This window comes from Panthera onca, chromosome D4 (assembly GCF_046562875.1).
Source record: "Panthera onca isolate mPanOnc1 chromosome D4, mPanOnc1 haplotype 2, whole genome shotgun sequence".
Taxonomy (NCBI): Eukaryota; Metazoa; Chordata; class Mammalia; order Carnivora; family Felidae; genus Panthera; species Panthera onca.
Window position 1 is genome coordinate 35,381,855 of NC_138351.1, and position 15,049 is coordinate 35,396,903.

At 34.3% G+C, this 15,049-nt stretch overlaps 1 protein-coding gene across 26 annotated transcripts in view; it reads right to left on the minus strand.

Moving 5' to 3' along the window:
* Positions 1-15,049, minus strand: part of PTPRD (protein tyrosine phosphatase receptor type D) — a 1,372,973-nt gene that overhangs the window by 813,064 nt on the left and 544,860 nt on the right. For all 26 annotated transcript variants that reach the window (XM_078436828.2, XM_078436827.2, XM_078436819.2 and 23 more), the window contains exon 5: positions 13,965-14,024. The gene's annotated coding sequence lies outside the window, so the exon portion shown is untranslated. The remainder of the gene's footprint in view (positions 1-13,964; positions 14,025-15,049) is intronic.

Consider the following 15,049-nt stretch of genomic DNA (forward strand, 5'->3'; position numbering starts at 1 on the left):
TTTATTTCTTTATTGATTTTGTGTAGGCAAGTAGAATGAAAATTTAAGTTTTCTTGTGTTTCTCTATAATAAAAAAAGATTATTCAATTGGACATGTGTTCTTCATTTCATGAAATGCCACTTAATTAGAATATATGATTTTATTACAGAAACAACCATTGCATGAGTGCTGTATACATACATATATATATATATATATATATGTATATATGTAAATCCATATCAGTGGAAATAAATATGGATAAAATCACATTGACTTTCTAATTTAATGAGTCTGTTTTGTCTAATACAGTATTTTCTTAGGAACTATCTTAGCCCTTCTTTTTTTTCCTTAAATACTATCATCCAAAACCTTAATAATATTTCTAAAATTTTATTTTATAGGTTTCAAAAAGACACCAAAGGTGATATATAAAAAGGTCACACTAGAAAGAATTCTATCTTGACTTCTAACCAACTCTAAACCATATTAAAGATTATAAATTCAGTGTTTCTGACTCAATACTAAGAGGACTTTTACATTTTCAGTGCCCTTTTGGTTATTAATATATAGCAAGTATTTGGAAAGAAAATATAAATACCAAGAGTTTATTCCAAGTACTTTGCTTTAATTTGCCATGCTACAATTAAGAGATTAATTGCTATAATTTCATATTGATTTTTCCAATTTAAAAAAAAAAAATGAAGGTAAGCCCTGGTTTTAAAGACAGTCTCTCTATATGGAATTTGTTATGTTGCTAGTCACATCCTACTCCTCAAATATATGGTGGTATAAAATGTGCAGCTGTGTTACTCTTCTTTTTTGTTTTCTGCCAGATTTAACAGAAATTCTTTTGTATTTTGCCTTCTAGTTGAAAAATAAAAATCCGTTATCATGCTTAAGTCCCCTGGGTTGGCTTTTGAAATCTCATATTAGACACATTCTGAAACTTATCTGTAGTCTGATGGCTCAGAACCTAGTTATGCCCAAACCCCACCCCCCCCCCCAAAAAAAAAACAAAACTGAAACAACAACAACAACAAAGACACAAACTTCCTGGTTGGCTTAATGATATATCATTATAAATGTTCAGCTAGTGGCTTTGGGGAAACCCTTGTCTTGTCAAAAAAAAAAAAAAAACTGCAATATTTGAAAAGGCTAGAAAGTCCTAGAAATAGGCGGGGTGAGTTAACTAGGATTTGTCATTTTGTGAGCACCATAGATCTTATGTATTTTTATATTTTTATGTAATTATTTTATTGCATGAGTGAAATATTAAATTATAAGTGTTTTCTGGAAACTATTTAAAGTTTTTAAAAATGTTTACTTATTTTTGAGAGAGAGAGAGAGAGAGTGCGAGCATGAGTTGGGGAGGGGCAGAGAGAGAGGGAGGCACAGATTGGAAGCAGGCTCCAGGCTCTGAGCTGCCAGCACAGAACCTGACACAATTCTGGAAAGTATTTTAAAGTTTTGCAGTTTAAAAGGTGGTCATTTGGGTCCCTGGGAGACTCAGTTGGTTAAGCATTTGACTCTTGATTTCAGCTCCCATCATGATCTCACAATTTGTGGGTTGGAGTCCTTTGTTGGGCTTTGTGCAGACAGCATGGAGCCTGTTTGGTGTTCGTTCTCTCTCTCTCTCTCTCTCTCTCTCTCTCTCCCACTCCCTTCCTCATGCTCTCTCTCTCTCCCTTTCAAATTAAATAAAGAAACATTAAAGTACGTGGTTATTTATTTATCCAATTAGTAAATATACCAATCTCTGTCCATATAAGATTGCTTCAAGTAATGCCCCAGTAACATCAGAAGCAGTTTTAGTCATGTTTTTAGATTTTCAGAAGAGTTTAACATTGAACTGAATTGTTTTTCTACAGTCCTTACCTAATTGGTTCATTAAAGTTCTTGTTCAAAATCACTGTAATGGGTAAGATTCTTTGTCCTTCAAATTCTTATTTACATTAGCTTTCACTGGCATCACTAAATAAGAAAAAATAACAAAATAGAGTGGGTGGTTTGATTTTAGAGGGAAAAATCTTTAAATGAATCTTTGGTTTGCCTGCTCTTGCTACCTCATTAATCCTAACTGGTGTCAGTCAGTTGAGTCTAATAGCTGTGAGTGTTACTACCATGGTCAGTTCCAAATTATAGTATTGATTAATTGATTGTCTTCTTCCAGTTGTGAATTATATTAGTGCTGGCTCAAGCAGCCTGGCTTAGGGCCAGAATCTAATTTTCAATGGAAGGCAACAGGCAGTTTCACTGTTTCACTGCTATAGTTAAGTGGATGCTCAGAAAACAAAAAGCTTTGGAAAGGCAATTTGACAAAATGGAATATACTAAATATAAAGAATATGCACTTATTTATAGTCTCTCTTCAACCTAGAGAAAGAAATAAGAAAATAATAAGGCAGGAATTCATCGTTTCTCAACTTCAGACTTTGAAAATTCTTAAAACAAGTGACCGGAGGATGAGAATAAGAGGGAAGAAGGATGGTCTAGAATAACAATGAGACAGCATTTGGATCTGTGGAATTAAGTCCATTCAAGAGAGAAGTGTGGTGACTGGTACTTTCAAATCAAGCAGAACTTAAAGTGGATTATGGGTTCCACTACATCATAGGTACAGCTGTCCAGGGAAGCTTAAAAAGTATCTGCCATATTGTGGCACCACCAGGGAAGCAGTCCTATCTTCTTAGAATAATATAAACATTACCAAGTTGAAAGACAAAACAACAGGCTCTCATTTCTTGTTAACTCTCTGCTTTAATGAGGAACATAAAATGGATGGGTGTGTTTACCATTGATTCTTGTGGAATGGGAAAAGCTAAATGGGGCATTGAGAGGTTAATAACTTTCACAGATCCATAACTTTGCATTTGTTTGCTGCCAGATCAATTCCTTTTTCCTACAAAATCTGAGGCAAAAATTGGTGTGGCATGGAGTGACTCTGATTATAAAATAATATTCACATTAAAATGTATTTATAATAATTATTGGTATTTCTTCTCCATATGAATAGAATTATACCTGATTTCACAGAGAATTAGAAAGAAAACTTTTTTTCCTCAAGTAAAGGAAATGCTCACAAAAAAAAAAAAAAGAGGAAAGTGATTCTAGGCATCCTAAACTTAATAGCTTTAAAATCAATGTTTAGACAAGAGTGCTAAAGGGAAGTTTATAAATAGGGAAAATTGTGAATATGTGAAAAGCAAGGTCAAATATGCTGATGGGAATTAGAATTTTGTGGAAGTAATTGATATCAAAAAGAGGAGAAAGATTGAAAGTATACATGTAAATTAGAAGAAAATTACTCTTCCCTAAGTGATACTAAGTTCAAAATTATTAATGACTACATATACATATATGAAAAATCCTTAATAGAAGCAATGACATAAGAGCTTTTTGGCATATTCTATTTTTTTTTTTAACGTTTATTTATTTTTGAGACAGAGAGAGACAGAGCATGAACGGGGGAGGGTCAGAGAGAGAGAGACACAGAATCTGAAACAGGCTCCAGGCTCTGAGCTGTCAGCACAGAGCCTAACGCGGGGCTCGAACTCACGGACCGCGAGATCATGACCTGAGCCGAAGTCGGACGCTTAACCGACCGAGCCACCCAGGCGCCCCATGGTATATTCTATGTTTAAAAATTTCATAAAAAATCTTAAAAATATAAAGATGTAGTAATTCTTCATGTTTCAATGATATATAGCAAAAAACAAAGTTAGAGTTGAGAATTTGACATATTCACTGAAAAATATTATTATAGGCTATACTGTTTAATAGGTGCTAAGGATACTTGAGGATGGTGGGAAAACAAGCAGCATGCCTTTTAAAGGAGGTCTGTTGAGTAGTTAGTAATTCAGGTAACTCACACCGTGTATGATACTACAAATGTAGTATACTAGCAACTTAAAAAAAAGAAATGCATACCTTAATGGACTTAATTACTTAAGGTGGTCACAAAGGAAATTAAACTATGGTCTTTGCTCCTTTTGGGAAGGATCCAAATATAATTCATCCCAGTACAGTCCTCAGCAATTAGCACAGAGACCCTAGTATAAATGGGTTGTTCATGAATATTCTTTGAAAGAAGCAATGCATAAGAATATAGCCTTTGAACCAACTTACTGCCAGTGGCAAGAAATGGTTTGCTAAGAATATACTAACCTTAAGAAGACATAGCAATAAAGTCATTAATAAGATATTAGTAAATCTAAAGTGCTTGGGATCCCATACTCAAATGTAACTAATTTTCCTTCTCCCCCATACCCTCTTTTCACCTGAATATAAATTTGATTAATCCTTAGACTCACATTATTTTCATTCCTATAGAAATTGTCCCTTACCTATTTGGTAGATTAAGCATCCTTATTATGAACTCTTGTGCTTCCCATATGTGAAGACTATTTACACTCTCCTACAATTGTTTTTTAATTGACTATCCATGCTAGATGGACTATGTCTGTCCTACTCCCCTTTATGTGCTTTAGGCATTAGCAAAGGGTTTGGCATGTAGACAGCTATTTTTTTTGGGGGGGGTGGTCCATGTCATTCTTTGCCCCTCTTTCCCACAACCTACATCTGGTTTGTCTGAAAAACCAGGTAGCTTTACCTTCAAAGCAATGCCTATCCAGATTTTAACCACTTTCTCCACTCCCAAATTCATAACTTGATCTACCTTGTGCCTGCATAATTGCAACAGCCCCTTTAGTACACCTATCGTTGCTCTTGCGCCCATTAATCAATTCTCAACCAAGAAGCCTGAGGGATCCTCTTAAAATATATGAACAGTCATGTTAGTCATTTATTCAAAACCTTCAGTGAGATGTCATCTCATTTAGGATAGAAGTCAAAGCTCTTACTAGGAGCTGCAAAGTTCTCTTCTTATCTTTGTTTGTACTGGGCACTCCAGCCACAATGGCCTTCTTGCTTTAGATAAGTTTCCTCGTCATGGTCTTTGTACTTGCTATTTCCTTCCTCTAGATGGCCTTCCTCTGTGATCTACAGGATTAACTTTTTACTTTCTTAAGAATTTTGCTTAAAAGTCATCTATCTGCCTAAATGGGTAAGGGGCACTAAGGAATCTACTCCTGAAATCATTGTTGCACTATATGCTAACTAATTTGGATGTAAATTAAAAAAAAAATAAAAATAAAATAAAAATAAATAAATAAATGTTAAAATAAATAAATACACAAATAATAAAATCACAATTCGAAGTCATTAAAAAAAAAGCATCTCTCTGGGGCACCTGGGTGGCTCAGTTGGTTAAACATCTGACTTCAATTCAGTCATGATCTCTTGGCTCCTGAGTTTGAGCCCTATGTCGAGCTCTGTGCTGATAGCGTAGGACATGGAGCCTGCTTCAGATTCTCTCTCCCTCTCTCTCTGCCCTTCCCCCACTTACTCTCTCTCTACCTCTCAAAATTAAGCAAACATTAAAAAAAGTCATCTTTCTTGGGGCACCTGGGTGGTTTAGTCAGTTAGTTGTCCAAATTCGGCTCAGGTCATGATTTCACACTTCATGGGATCGAGCCCAGCAGTGGGTTCTGTGTTGATAGCTCAGAGCCTGGAGCCTGCTTCAGATTCTGTGTCTCCTCCTCTCTCTAGCCCTCCCCAACTCATGCTCGCTCGCTCACTCTCTCTCTGTCAAAAATAAATGTTAAAAAAATAATTTTAAAAAGTCATCTCTCAGTTCAAAATTTCTAAAATTTCAATATATCCCCTACCTGATATTTTAATTTTCCTTTCCTATTGCATTTTTCCTATTAGTACTAATTCAAATCTGATGTTCAGTTGGTGGGAAGAACCTTTAATCTGGGTGGCCGAGTGTCTATTCGATGAGGGGACCCATTTTCAGTGGCTGTGAAATATTATAAATTCCCCTGCTCATCACTATCTAATATACTCTATACCTATTTCTCTTTACCATCTGCCTCTCCTACTCTAATGTATGTGTTTTTGTTCAATGTTGTATGACCAGCATCTGGAACATCTGGCCTACTGTAGGAACTCTATCTATAGGCATTTATATTAGCTTATCCAAGCTTCTGCATTAAAAGGTATTACAAGAGGTACCTGGGTGGCTCAGCTAGTTAAGTGTCTGATTTCAGCTCAAGTCATGATCTCACAGTCTGTGGGTTTGAGCCCACATTGGGCTCTGTGTTGACAGCTCAGAGCCTGGAGCTTACTTCGGATTCTGTCTCCCTTTCTTTCTACCTTCCCCTGCTCACACTCTTCTCTCTCTCTCTCTCGCTCTCAAAACAAAACAAAACCATTAAAATAATTAAAAATAAATAAATAGTTCTACAAAATGTTGTTTCACTTACTTGCTTTTATGTTGTCTCCATTTAATAGATTGTTGACCCCTTGAAAACAACTATCTTTTTTTCATCTTTATCCTTCTCTACCATCTAGAGTAATGACTGGTTAATAAATATTTAATGAATAGATGAATGAAAATAGGATTTTGTGCATACCCACAATTACTCATTTAAGATATACAAATTATAATAATTATGCATAATTATTTATTATCCTAATGAACGTATTTATTTATTATGTTTATCTACTTTTCATCAAGGTAAAATTATTTATATAGACTTTCATTGGTGCAAATATAACCTTATAAGTTATATATTCCTAATGTGTAAATTTATCTGCCTCAAGGATTTTCACTAGCATAAACCTTGTGATTGAGGAGAAAATATTATATATACACAATCCTCTCTTGGCATAAGTATGGTTTTAAATTGCAGTAATATGAGGATCTTAAGCAAATTATAGACAACTGTTTTCAACAGAAGATATTTTATAGAAGATTTCATAATTCCATTCAATAACTTCAGATGATTTCTGATATTTTAAACATGATACAAAAATGTGATTCTGAATAAGAAAATCTGGGATCAGATTCAGAAGTTTCTCTCTCTCTCTTTTTTTTTTAAGTTTGGAACTATTTCATGCGCTTAAGATTTATACAGAACATGAAATTCAAAAAAAAATATCTAGTTCTGCACCATCACCACAAGAGTAATTAATCCCTAAAATCTTTGCTAATGTAATACATAAGATCATACAAGGCATGTTTATTAAATGTACAAAAATAATCTTAAAAATTCCTACAAGTATAGGACCCAGAAAGTTACTGCCTTTCTTGAGGAGCACTGTCCTCCCTGTGTGACCCCGTTTTGTAACTTCCCCTCCTATGTATTTTCCCTAATCTATGCAACTCTCTCCATGTTTAACACAGCCAGCCCATCCTAAGCACTCTTAACTTTATCCCACTGAATATATAAGAAATTGTTCATATATTAGCAAAAACTCACATTACTTACAAATGCAGAGACAAATGCAGTGGGTATAGCTTAGTTCCCAAATTCTGGAGATCTCAAAACAAACAAAACAAAACAAAATAACAAAAGCATAACCTTTTAGATATCATTCTTGAACTCAGTTTCTGGGTGATTTATTATAGCTGAGTCTCCAAGCCCTTCCCTTTGGACAGCAGATCCAGCTACCAAGCGCCAACATTTAATGCTTCAGATAATCTCAGATTGCTACTTTCATATTTCATCCCCCATCTTTCCATAACCTGTAACTGGGAAATAGTGGACGAGAATGAGGCAGATAAATATGGACACTTAAGGATTTGACACCTAAGAAGTTTCTTAAAATACTAGTCCAGTAGTTTTGGCTCTGCATTCCACCTATAACTGAATTTGATTGACATTTTTAAGCTTATTTATTAAGTCATTTATTTCTCAACAGTGGAGTCTACCTTTGTATGAACATAATCTTGGATGATTTGACCATTAAGGTCACTCAGGAGGAGTTAGAAGTCAGCCTCTATTTAAATTAGCAAATGGGTATTAAGGAGGGCACTTATTGTGATGTCTGGGTGTTATATGTAAGTGATGAATCATAAATTGTACTCCTGCAACTAATATTACATTGCATGTTAACTAACTGGAATTTAAATAAAATTTCAAAACAAACAAGCAAAATACATTTCAAAAAAAGGCCAACCTCTATTTGTAGCTCTATTCCCCCACTAAGAACCACCTCAGTTAATTTGGATGTAGCCAGTGATTTCCAACTTGATCACTTAACTAAGGGCAGACAGATTTAAAAATATACATGCTAATGGAATTTTATTCTAGATAATTAGGTTGTCAAAATATATCCTTAGTTTGGATATATATACATACAGGAGATATATACCTATATCTATTCTATCTATCTATCTATCTATCTATCTATCTATCTATCTATGTATCTATCTATCTGTATATCTATCTATCTATCTATGTATCTATCATCTATCTATCTCTATACATCTCTCTCTATTTCTACATCATCTATATCTATATCTGTATCTGTCTATATATATGTCCACTCTAATTCTAATTAAAAAGGTTTTTTTGTAAGTCAAGATTTTCTCTTTCTTTCTTTCTTTTTTTCTTTCTCTCTTTTTGAATTGAGAAAAACTTTATTTTCTTAAAAGCAGTTTAAAGTTCAGAGAAAAATTAAGGAAACCTAATTGTTTTTTAACTTCTCTTTTTTGAAGCAAATTGATGATTATGGCCAAGACTAGGTCATATATAGTATTCTTAGAGAGAAAGACATAATTACATAATATAACTATCTTATAATTCATTTTATACTGTTTTATTTTTGTGTCATTATGAACTGAAATTAGACTTAAATTCTTTTTTCTTTCTTTATTTTTTAATCATCATGACTTTCTTGAGAAACTCAATCCAGACTGATAGGTAGTCTTTTTGATTATGGTGATGTTAACAGTGAATTGTTATGTTTAATCCTGTCAATATTGACCTAAAATGATAAAAATAACAAACTAATGCAAAAATCAACATAAGATTTATAGTAGTCCATGTGAAAAAAAAAATCCTTTAGGATTTAATTGTTTTACAAGGGAAATTGAAATATACAAAAGGTGAGGTTAATTTAAAATTCTACAAGTACAGTGGTAAGATCAAGAGATAGTAGCCTTTCCTCATGCTGAAGGTAATCTGTAGATACCTTTTGTCACATTGTGTTTAATTCTAGATATCTACTTGAAACATGAAACATAGTATTGATGTGTGGAGAGGAGGTGTCGGACCATGAACATCTGAAACTCATGTCATAAAAGGAATGGTTGAAGGAGCTATGGATATTTCCCATAGAAAATAGAAGACAGTGGATAGACATAAAAGCAGGTCGATTTTGTGTCAATTTAAGGAAGAACTGTCTTGGAATTAGAGCTGCCCAATAATGAAAGTGAGGTTAATACTATAGTTCAAATCACAGACTGGCTGATTGTGTGTTACGGGGAAGTTTCCTATAGAGTATGATATTGAATATGTGACCTTCCTTAGTCTTTATGTCTTGAATTTCTTGTTTCTACTGAATGATAATATGGGCTTAAATGCAGAGTAAAAAAAAAAAAAAAAAAATCTGATTCACAGACATACTACCAAACATCTTTTTGGTCTTGGACAGGTCATTGATCTCTCTGGGTGTAAATTTGTCACGTACAAACATGGCTTGGAGTCTATTAAAGTTTTGGTTACTACCCCTGAATGCAAAAATGTAACTCTCTCAAGCAGAAATGCTCAAAGAACTTCCTGCTGAGCATTCTTCTTCTGGCCATACAGTCTGCATACACAATTAACTTTGCTTAATCAAATTAACTTGTTTTTTACCTGGGATTGGCAAATTTATACTGTAATCAAAAATCTCTAATACAGATCTGTATATGTCCAGGCTATATGTAACACAGATTACTCCTTTACTAAAAATAACTAAAGCCTGACTCATTTAATGGGATGACTTACTTTGCAGATCTGCCTTATTTCTCCAAAATAGTGCTAGTCAGAACTTTGTGAACAATTCCAAAATCACCCAAAGAAGGCTTAGTATTTCTGACTTTCTTAATTGATGAAACTCTAAGAGTTAACTAAAGTTCCAGAAGGTTACTTTAATTATGTGAAGATATTTATAGGCATTGGCATTTGTCCTTATACTAAAACATGATACTGCACAGCATATAATCAAATGTTATCATTCACAAAAAACTAAATTACACTTGCCAAAATAAGCTGAGCACTTGGCTGTAGAACCCACAATAATATTATGTTCACCCTACATATTTGTGGATTTCCAAATTCAGACAGTTTAACAGTTTCTAGCTAGCATTAGCTTGATCCAATTATGAGAAGTGACAGTGACAATACATGAAAAAGAAAGCTCATTTAACCAATTTGTCCAAATTTTGTCAATGAACACAAGGTAAATATTTTGAGACTTTAATTTGAGAAAATTATGTTCATCATGAACAGTATCTTTGATATCCCATGATATCCTCAAGCAGTCATTTATAAAGTGTCCATGGTGTCAGGGCACTCTTTTAAACATTGTAGGGAGTAGGAAGATGAGTAACAAGGTGTAGACCTTTCTTTCAAAAATCTCCCAACTAGACACTTAGAGAAACTGCCAAGAGAGTGTAAGGCTCATGCTTTTGCTATTTATTTCGGGTGTCTCAATTCAAAGCAGTCTCAAAACATAGTGGCGACTGTTGTCTCTGAAGTTCCACCTGGGTTCAAATTCTGATACTACTACTACTTGTGTCACTTTGGGCAAGATATCTAGTTTTTCTAGTTCTCAGGTCCCTATCCTAACATGGAAATAATTCAAGTATAGTCTTTAGAGGTTTACTATGAAGAGTAAATGAGGTATGTACAAGATATGAGATTATTATGCATATCAAAAATAAAGGTTAAATACATTTAAAGGATAAAAGATACATTAAGTAAGAAATCTGTTTTTTGTTTGGCAAAATTAAAAAGTTCAGTATTTTATATGTTAGAGTTAGTTGCCTGCTTTCAAGACTGATGATATAACATTCATGGACTATGGACTACAGAGGGAAAGAAGAATTTCTAATGTAATGCCCTAAAGCACTACTAGTGAGCTGGTGATCTCAGAAAAATGGAGAAGACAGTTTGGGAAATATTGATCAAATGTAATGCCATAAATAAAGTGTTCTGGGCCAGACCCAATTGTTTGACAAAATGTCTTATATTTTTGTAGACAGTCTGAAGAAGGCAGGGTTAGAAAGAACTAGATAGGTTTGTTAACTGGCGGAATAGCTTCTTAAAAGACATTAAAATGAGTAAATATTAATCTGAAAAATACTTTTGTCCCTGCCTCATACCACTGTCTTTGGTGGAGTGGAAATATTGTAAACTTTAAAATCAGAGAGGTTGGGGTTTGGATTCTTGTTCTAACTCTTATTAGAGATCTTTGTTCCTTGACCCCAGTTTCTTTACCTGTAACCGGAAGATATGAGGATACCAGGTAAAGCCCTTCACTATATGCCTGGCACATCTTATGAGCTCAGTAAGTAGTATCAACAACAATCACTGTTATTTTTACTTTCAGTTCATTTCTGTGATGAGAAGGAGATAGTTACACTATTTTGTTCCCATTCCTACTCAACCTGAAAATACAGGCATGGGAGACTGTGTTCTCTTATTCATCTTTCCTGTCTGAAGAAGGTGAAATTCTAAAATACATTTCATATTTCACCTTTTAAACATGCCTGTATATGGACAGATAAGTTCCTGATACTCCAAGTTTCAATGAAAAGAATAGTTGTAATATTTACAGACTACCCTACATATCCCCTGCTATATATGTCAGCCGCTGTTTAGAAGGACTTTTCATATAAAACTTATTTAATATTCACAATAGTCTAGGAAGTGGTACAATTATTGTCTCCCTTTTACAGATGAGAAATCTCAAACACACAATTGAATAATTTGCCTAAAATCAAACAACCAGCAAATAGCAGCAAATTTAGGCAAGTCCATGTTTAGAACCCATGCAATTTACCACTTATAATAGAATTGATTTGTTCTGAAGAAGCAATATCATAAATGGAAATATGTTTGAAATATTTCTATTGACACTAGATCAGAGATAGAACTTAAAAGAAAATAGGAACATCATTTCTATTGTCAGTTCTATGGGAATAGGTACTTTGGATTCCCAAACAACTGGTTTTTAAACTTACTCTGGAATATAATGTGCTCAGAAAATAGAAAGTGATTCTATACAAATTGCTGAACCATAAAGCAGAATGATTAATATCATGAGAGTCATGTCATGAGCAAAAACACAGGAGTTCAGAAGACAGCAACATTTTGACGGGGTTTTCAAGGAAGCTGTATGGTGAAGGTGAGCTGAATGTTAAAATATAAAGTAGAAACAATGAGGAACTAAAAGGGAAACCGGCTGAGAGCCTGTAATAAATTTATTGCAACCCCTGTATCTCTCTCTCTCTCTCTCTCTCTCCTCTCTCTCTCTCTCTCTCCTTGAGAGAGAAAGAGCACACAAGCAGGAGAGGGACAGAGAGGGAGGGAAAGAAGGACAGACAGGGAATCCCAAGCAGACTTGGCACTGCAAGAGCAGAGCCTGATGTGGGTCTCGAACTCAGGAACCATGAGATCATGACTAGAGCTAAAGTCGGACACTTAACAGACTGAGCCCCCCAGGCACGCCTCCATCTCTCTTGTTTGTTTAATGGCCATCTAATTTGACTTCAATCATATCTTGGTTTCTGAAGGACCGTTGTGTACATTTTCTATAAATTCATATATCCTTTTTTCTTAGAATTGTAAGAAACATCAATTCAAAAATAAAGTTAACATAGAATTTGGGAGGTGGTATTCTTTCCTTGGAGCTGGAAATTTAAAAATTTAAAAATTTTAGTAGTTAAGAGTATTTAAGCATGCTAAGTAACTTTTAAGCTTTGTAAATTTTATTTACAAAATTTGTATTTTGAAACATCAATTAAAAATCATTTGAGGTTATTGTCTAATTCATCGCAGGTTTATACAGGATAATCCTTTTTTTTTTTAATTTATTTTTAAATGTTTATTTATTTTTGAGACAGAGAGAGACAGAGCATGAACAGGGGAGGGTCAGAGAGAGAAGGAGACACAGAATCCGAAGCAGGCTCCAGGCTCTGAGCCGTCAGCACAGAGCCTGATGCGGGGCTCGAACTCACGGACCACGAGATCATGACCTGAGCCGAAGTCGGACGCTCAACCGACTGAGCCACCCAGGCGCCCCAACAGGATAATACTTTTAAATGGTAAGCCAACAGATCAAATATTTTAAAGACAGCATAGGAATGATTTATTTCAGAGAATTATCATTTTAAGATTAGAAGCAAAATATTAAGCTGCAATGGGCAAGAAAAATGTACTTGGTAAAGAATTTTATCAAAAAAAGTACTGTTATAATAGATGAAATGTTTATATTAGAGACAGGATATGTAAGGTAACAAAGTTATGTTAATAGCAAAAATTTTTTTGCAAAATACTGAGATACTAAATGCATCATATTATAACCTGTTATTGTTTAACAGAGATTAGACATTTAAAATTTTGCTAATCTATTTGCTAATCTGTTTTCTTACTTTATTCCCTCATTAACAATAAATAGCTTTGTAGCTTCCAGAAGAACCAAAATAAAGTATGTAGGCGAGACCACCGCCGAGGGCTAATAATTTCATAGCAGCAGCAGCTAAATTCAATCAACATTTAAATCTATAGGCATCTGCTGCTCCAGTTCAAAACTTTAACCCATTGTTAGGTTTCCCACACATTCATGACTAACATCATCCATGATTCAGAACTGAAAAATAAATCCATTGACAGATTATTTCTTTGTTGTCCCATTGTTTTGAGTCTAATTGATAAAAGAAACTGGTTATCCATAGTAAAGAATGATTTAGTATTATCATATTTTATAAGAGGAATATGAGGTAAATAGAACACAATGTTTGAGTATTCCTTCCATGCATTCATTTTAATCAGTATTTGTTAAGTGCTAACTATATAGTAGGTACTATATCAGGTATCAGAATCCAAAGAAGGGAAAGAAAGGTCAAGATGTGTTGCAGACTTACCTTGTGTCAGCCACTATAGGTATTTTCAGACACAGTCCCTGGCCTCAAGAGATTCAAAACCTAATTAACAAGACATAAAACAAAATAATCTTAAAAACAATATTTCAAACTCTAAATTGTCTTTCAGATATTGTATTTCTACCATTGTGTTTTTAAGGTAGTTTCAGACAGAGAGGAGAAAAACCAAGAGGGTAAATGAGAAGCTGGTATCAATTTTATGTGATAAAGTATTTAATTGAAATAATGAAATGTCAAAAATTAACATGAAACTTTTTTTGTCCATATGCTGTAAAGCAGGAAATAGTGACTCTTCCTTAATATTTTGAATTGAGACTAGCATGTCTAACATAAAGTGGCAAGACCACCTTTTTGCAGTAACTAGTTCATCAAGTTTACTGAGTTTCTTAGTTTGTTGCTTCTTGAAATTACATAGATCATTTCAAAATGTCCATCCTTAGGTGTTTATGGGTTGGATGCCCCCTAGATTGTTGAACACTGGCAGCCAAGCTAAAGCAAATCCTTGTCTGTCGTACTCACCCTAGGACAATCTAGCATGAAGGATTCTAAAACTTATAAGTATTACATCTATGTCAAAGAATCTCAATTATTAATTTTTTTAAAATCCAGATCCCTAAAGCAAATTAAAAAGTCAATTTATCTTAATTTCTCAATAGGATCATTTTATGTTTTTTTGTTTTTTTGTTTTTTTTTTTATAAATTTTTTTATTTATTTTTGGGACAGAGAGAGACAGAGCATGAACGGGGGAGGGACAGAGAAAGAGGGAGACACAGAATCGGAAACAGGCTCCAGGCTCCGAGCCATCAGCCCAGAGCCCGACTCGGGGCTCGAACTCTCGGACCGTGAGATCGTGACCTGGCTGAAGTCGGACGCTCAACCGACTGCGCCACCCAGGCGCCCCATGATCATTTTATGTTTTAAAGACTATCCTAATGATTCTTGTTTGTTTTGCATAATTGCTTCCTTCTGTCTAGACCACTGGCTTCTCAACTCTTTTGTGTGTTCAACTCTTATTCCGCCTTCAGTTCCCAAGAAAGTTATTATCCCATGTAGAAACCCTTCCTTG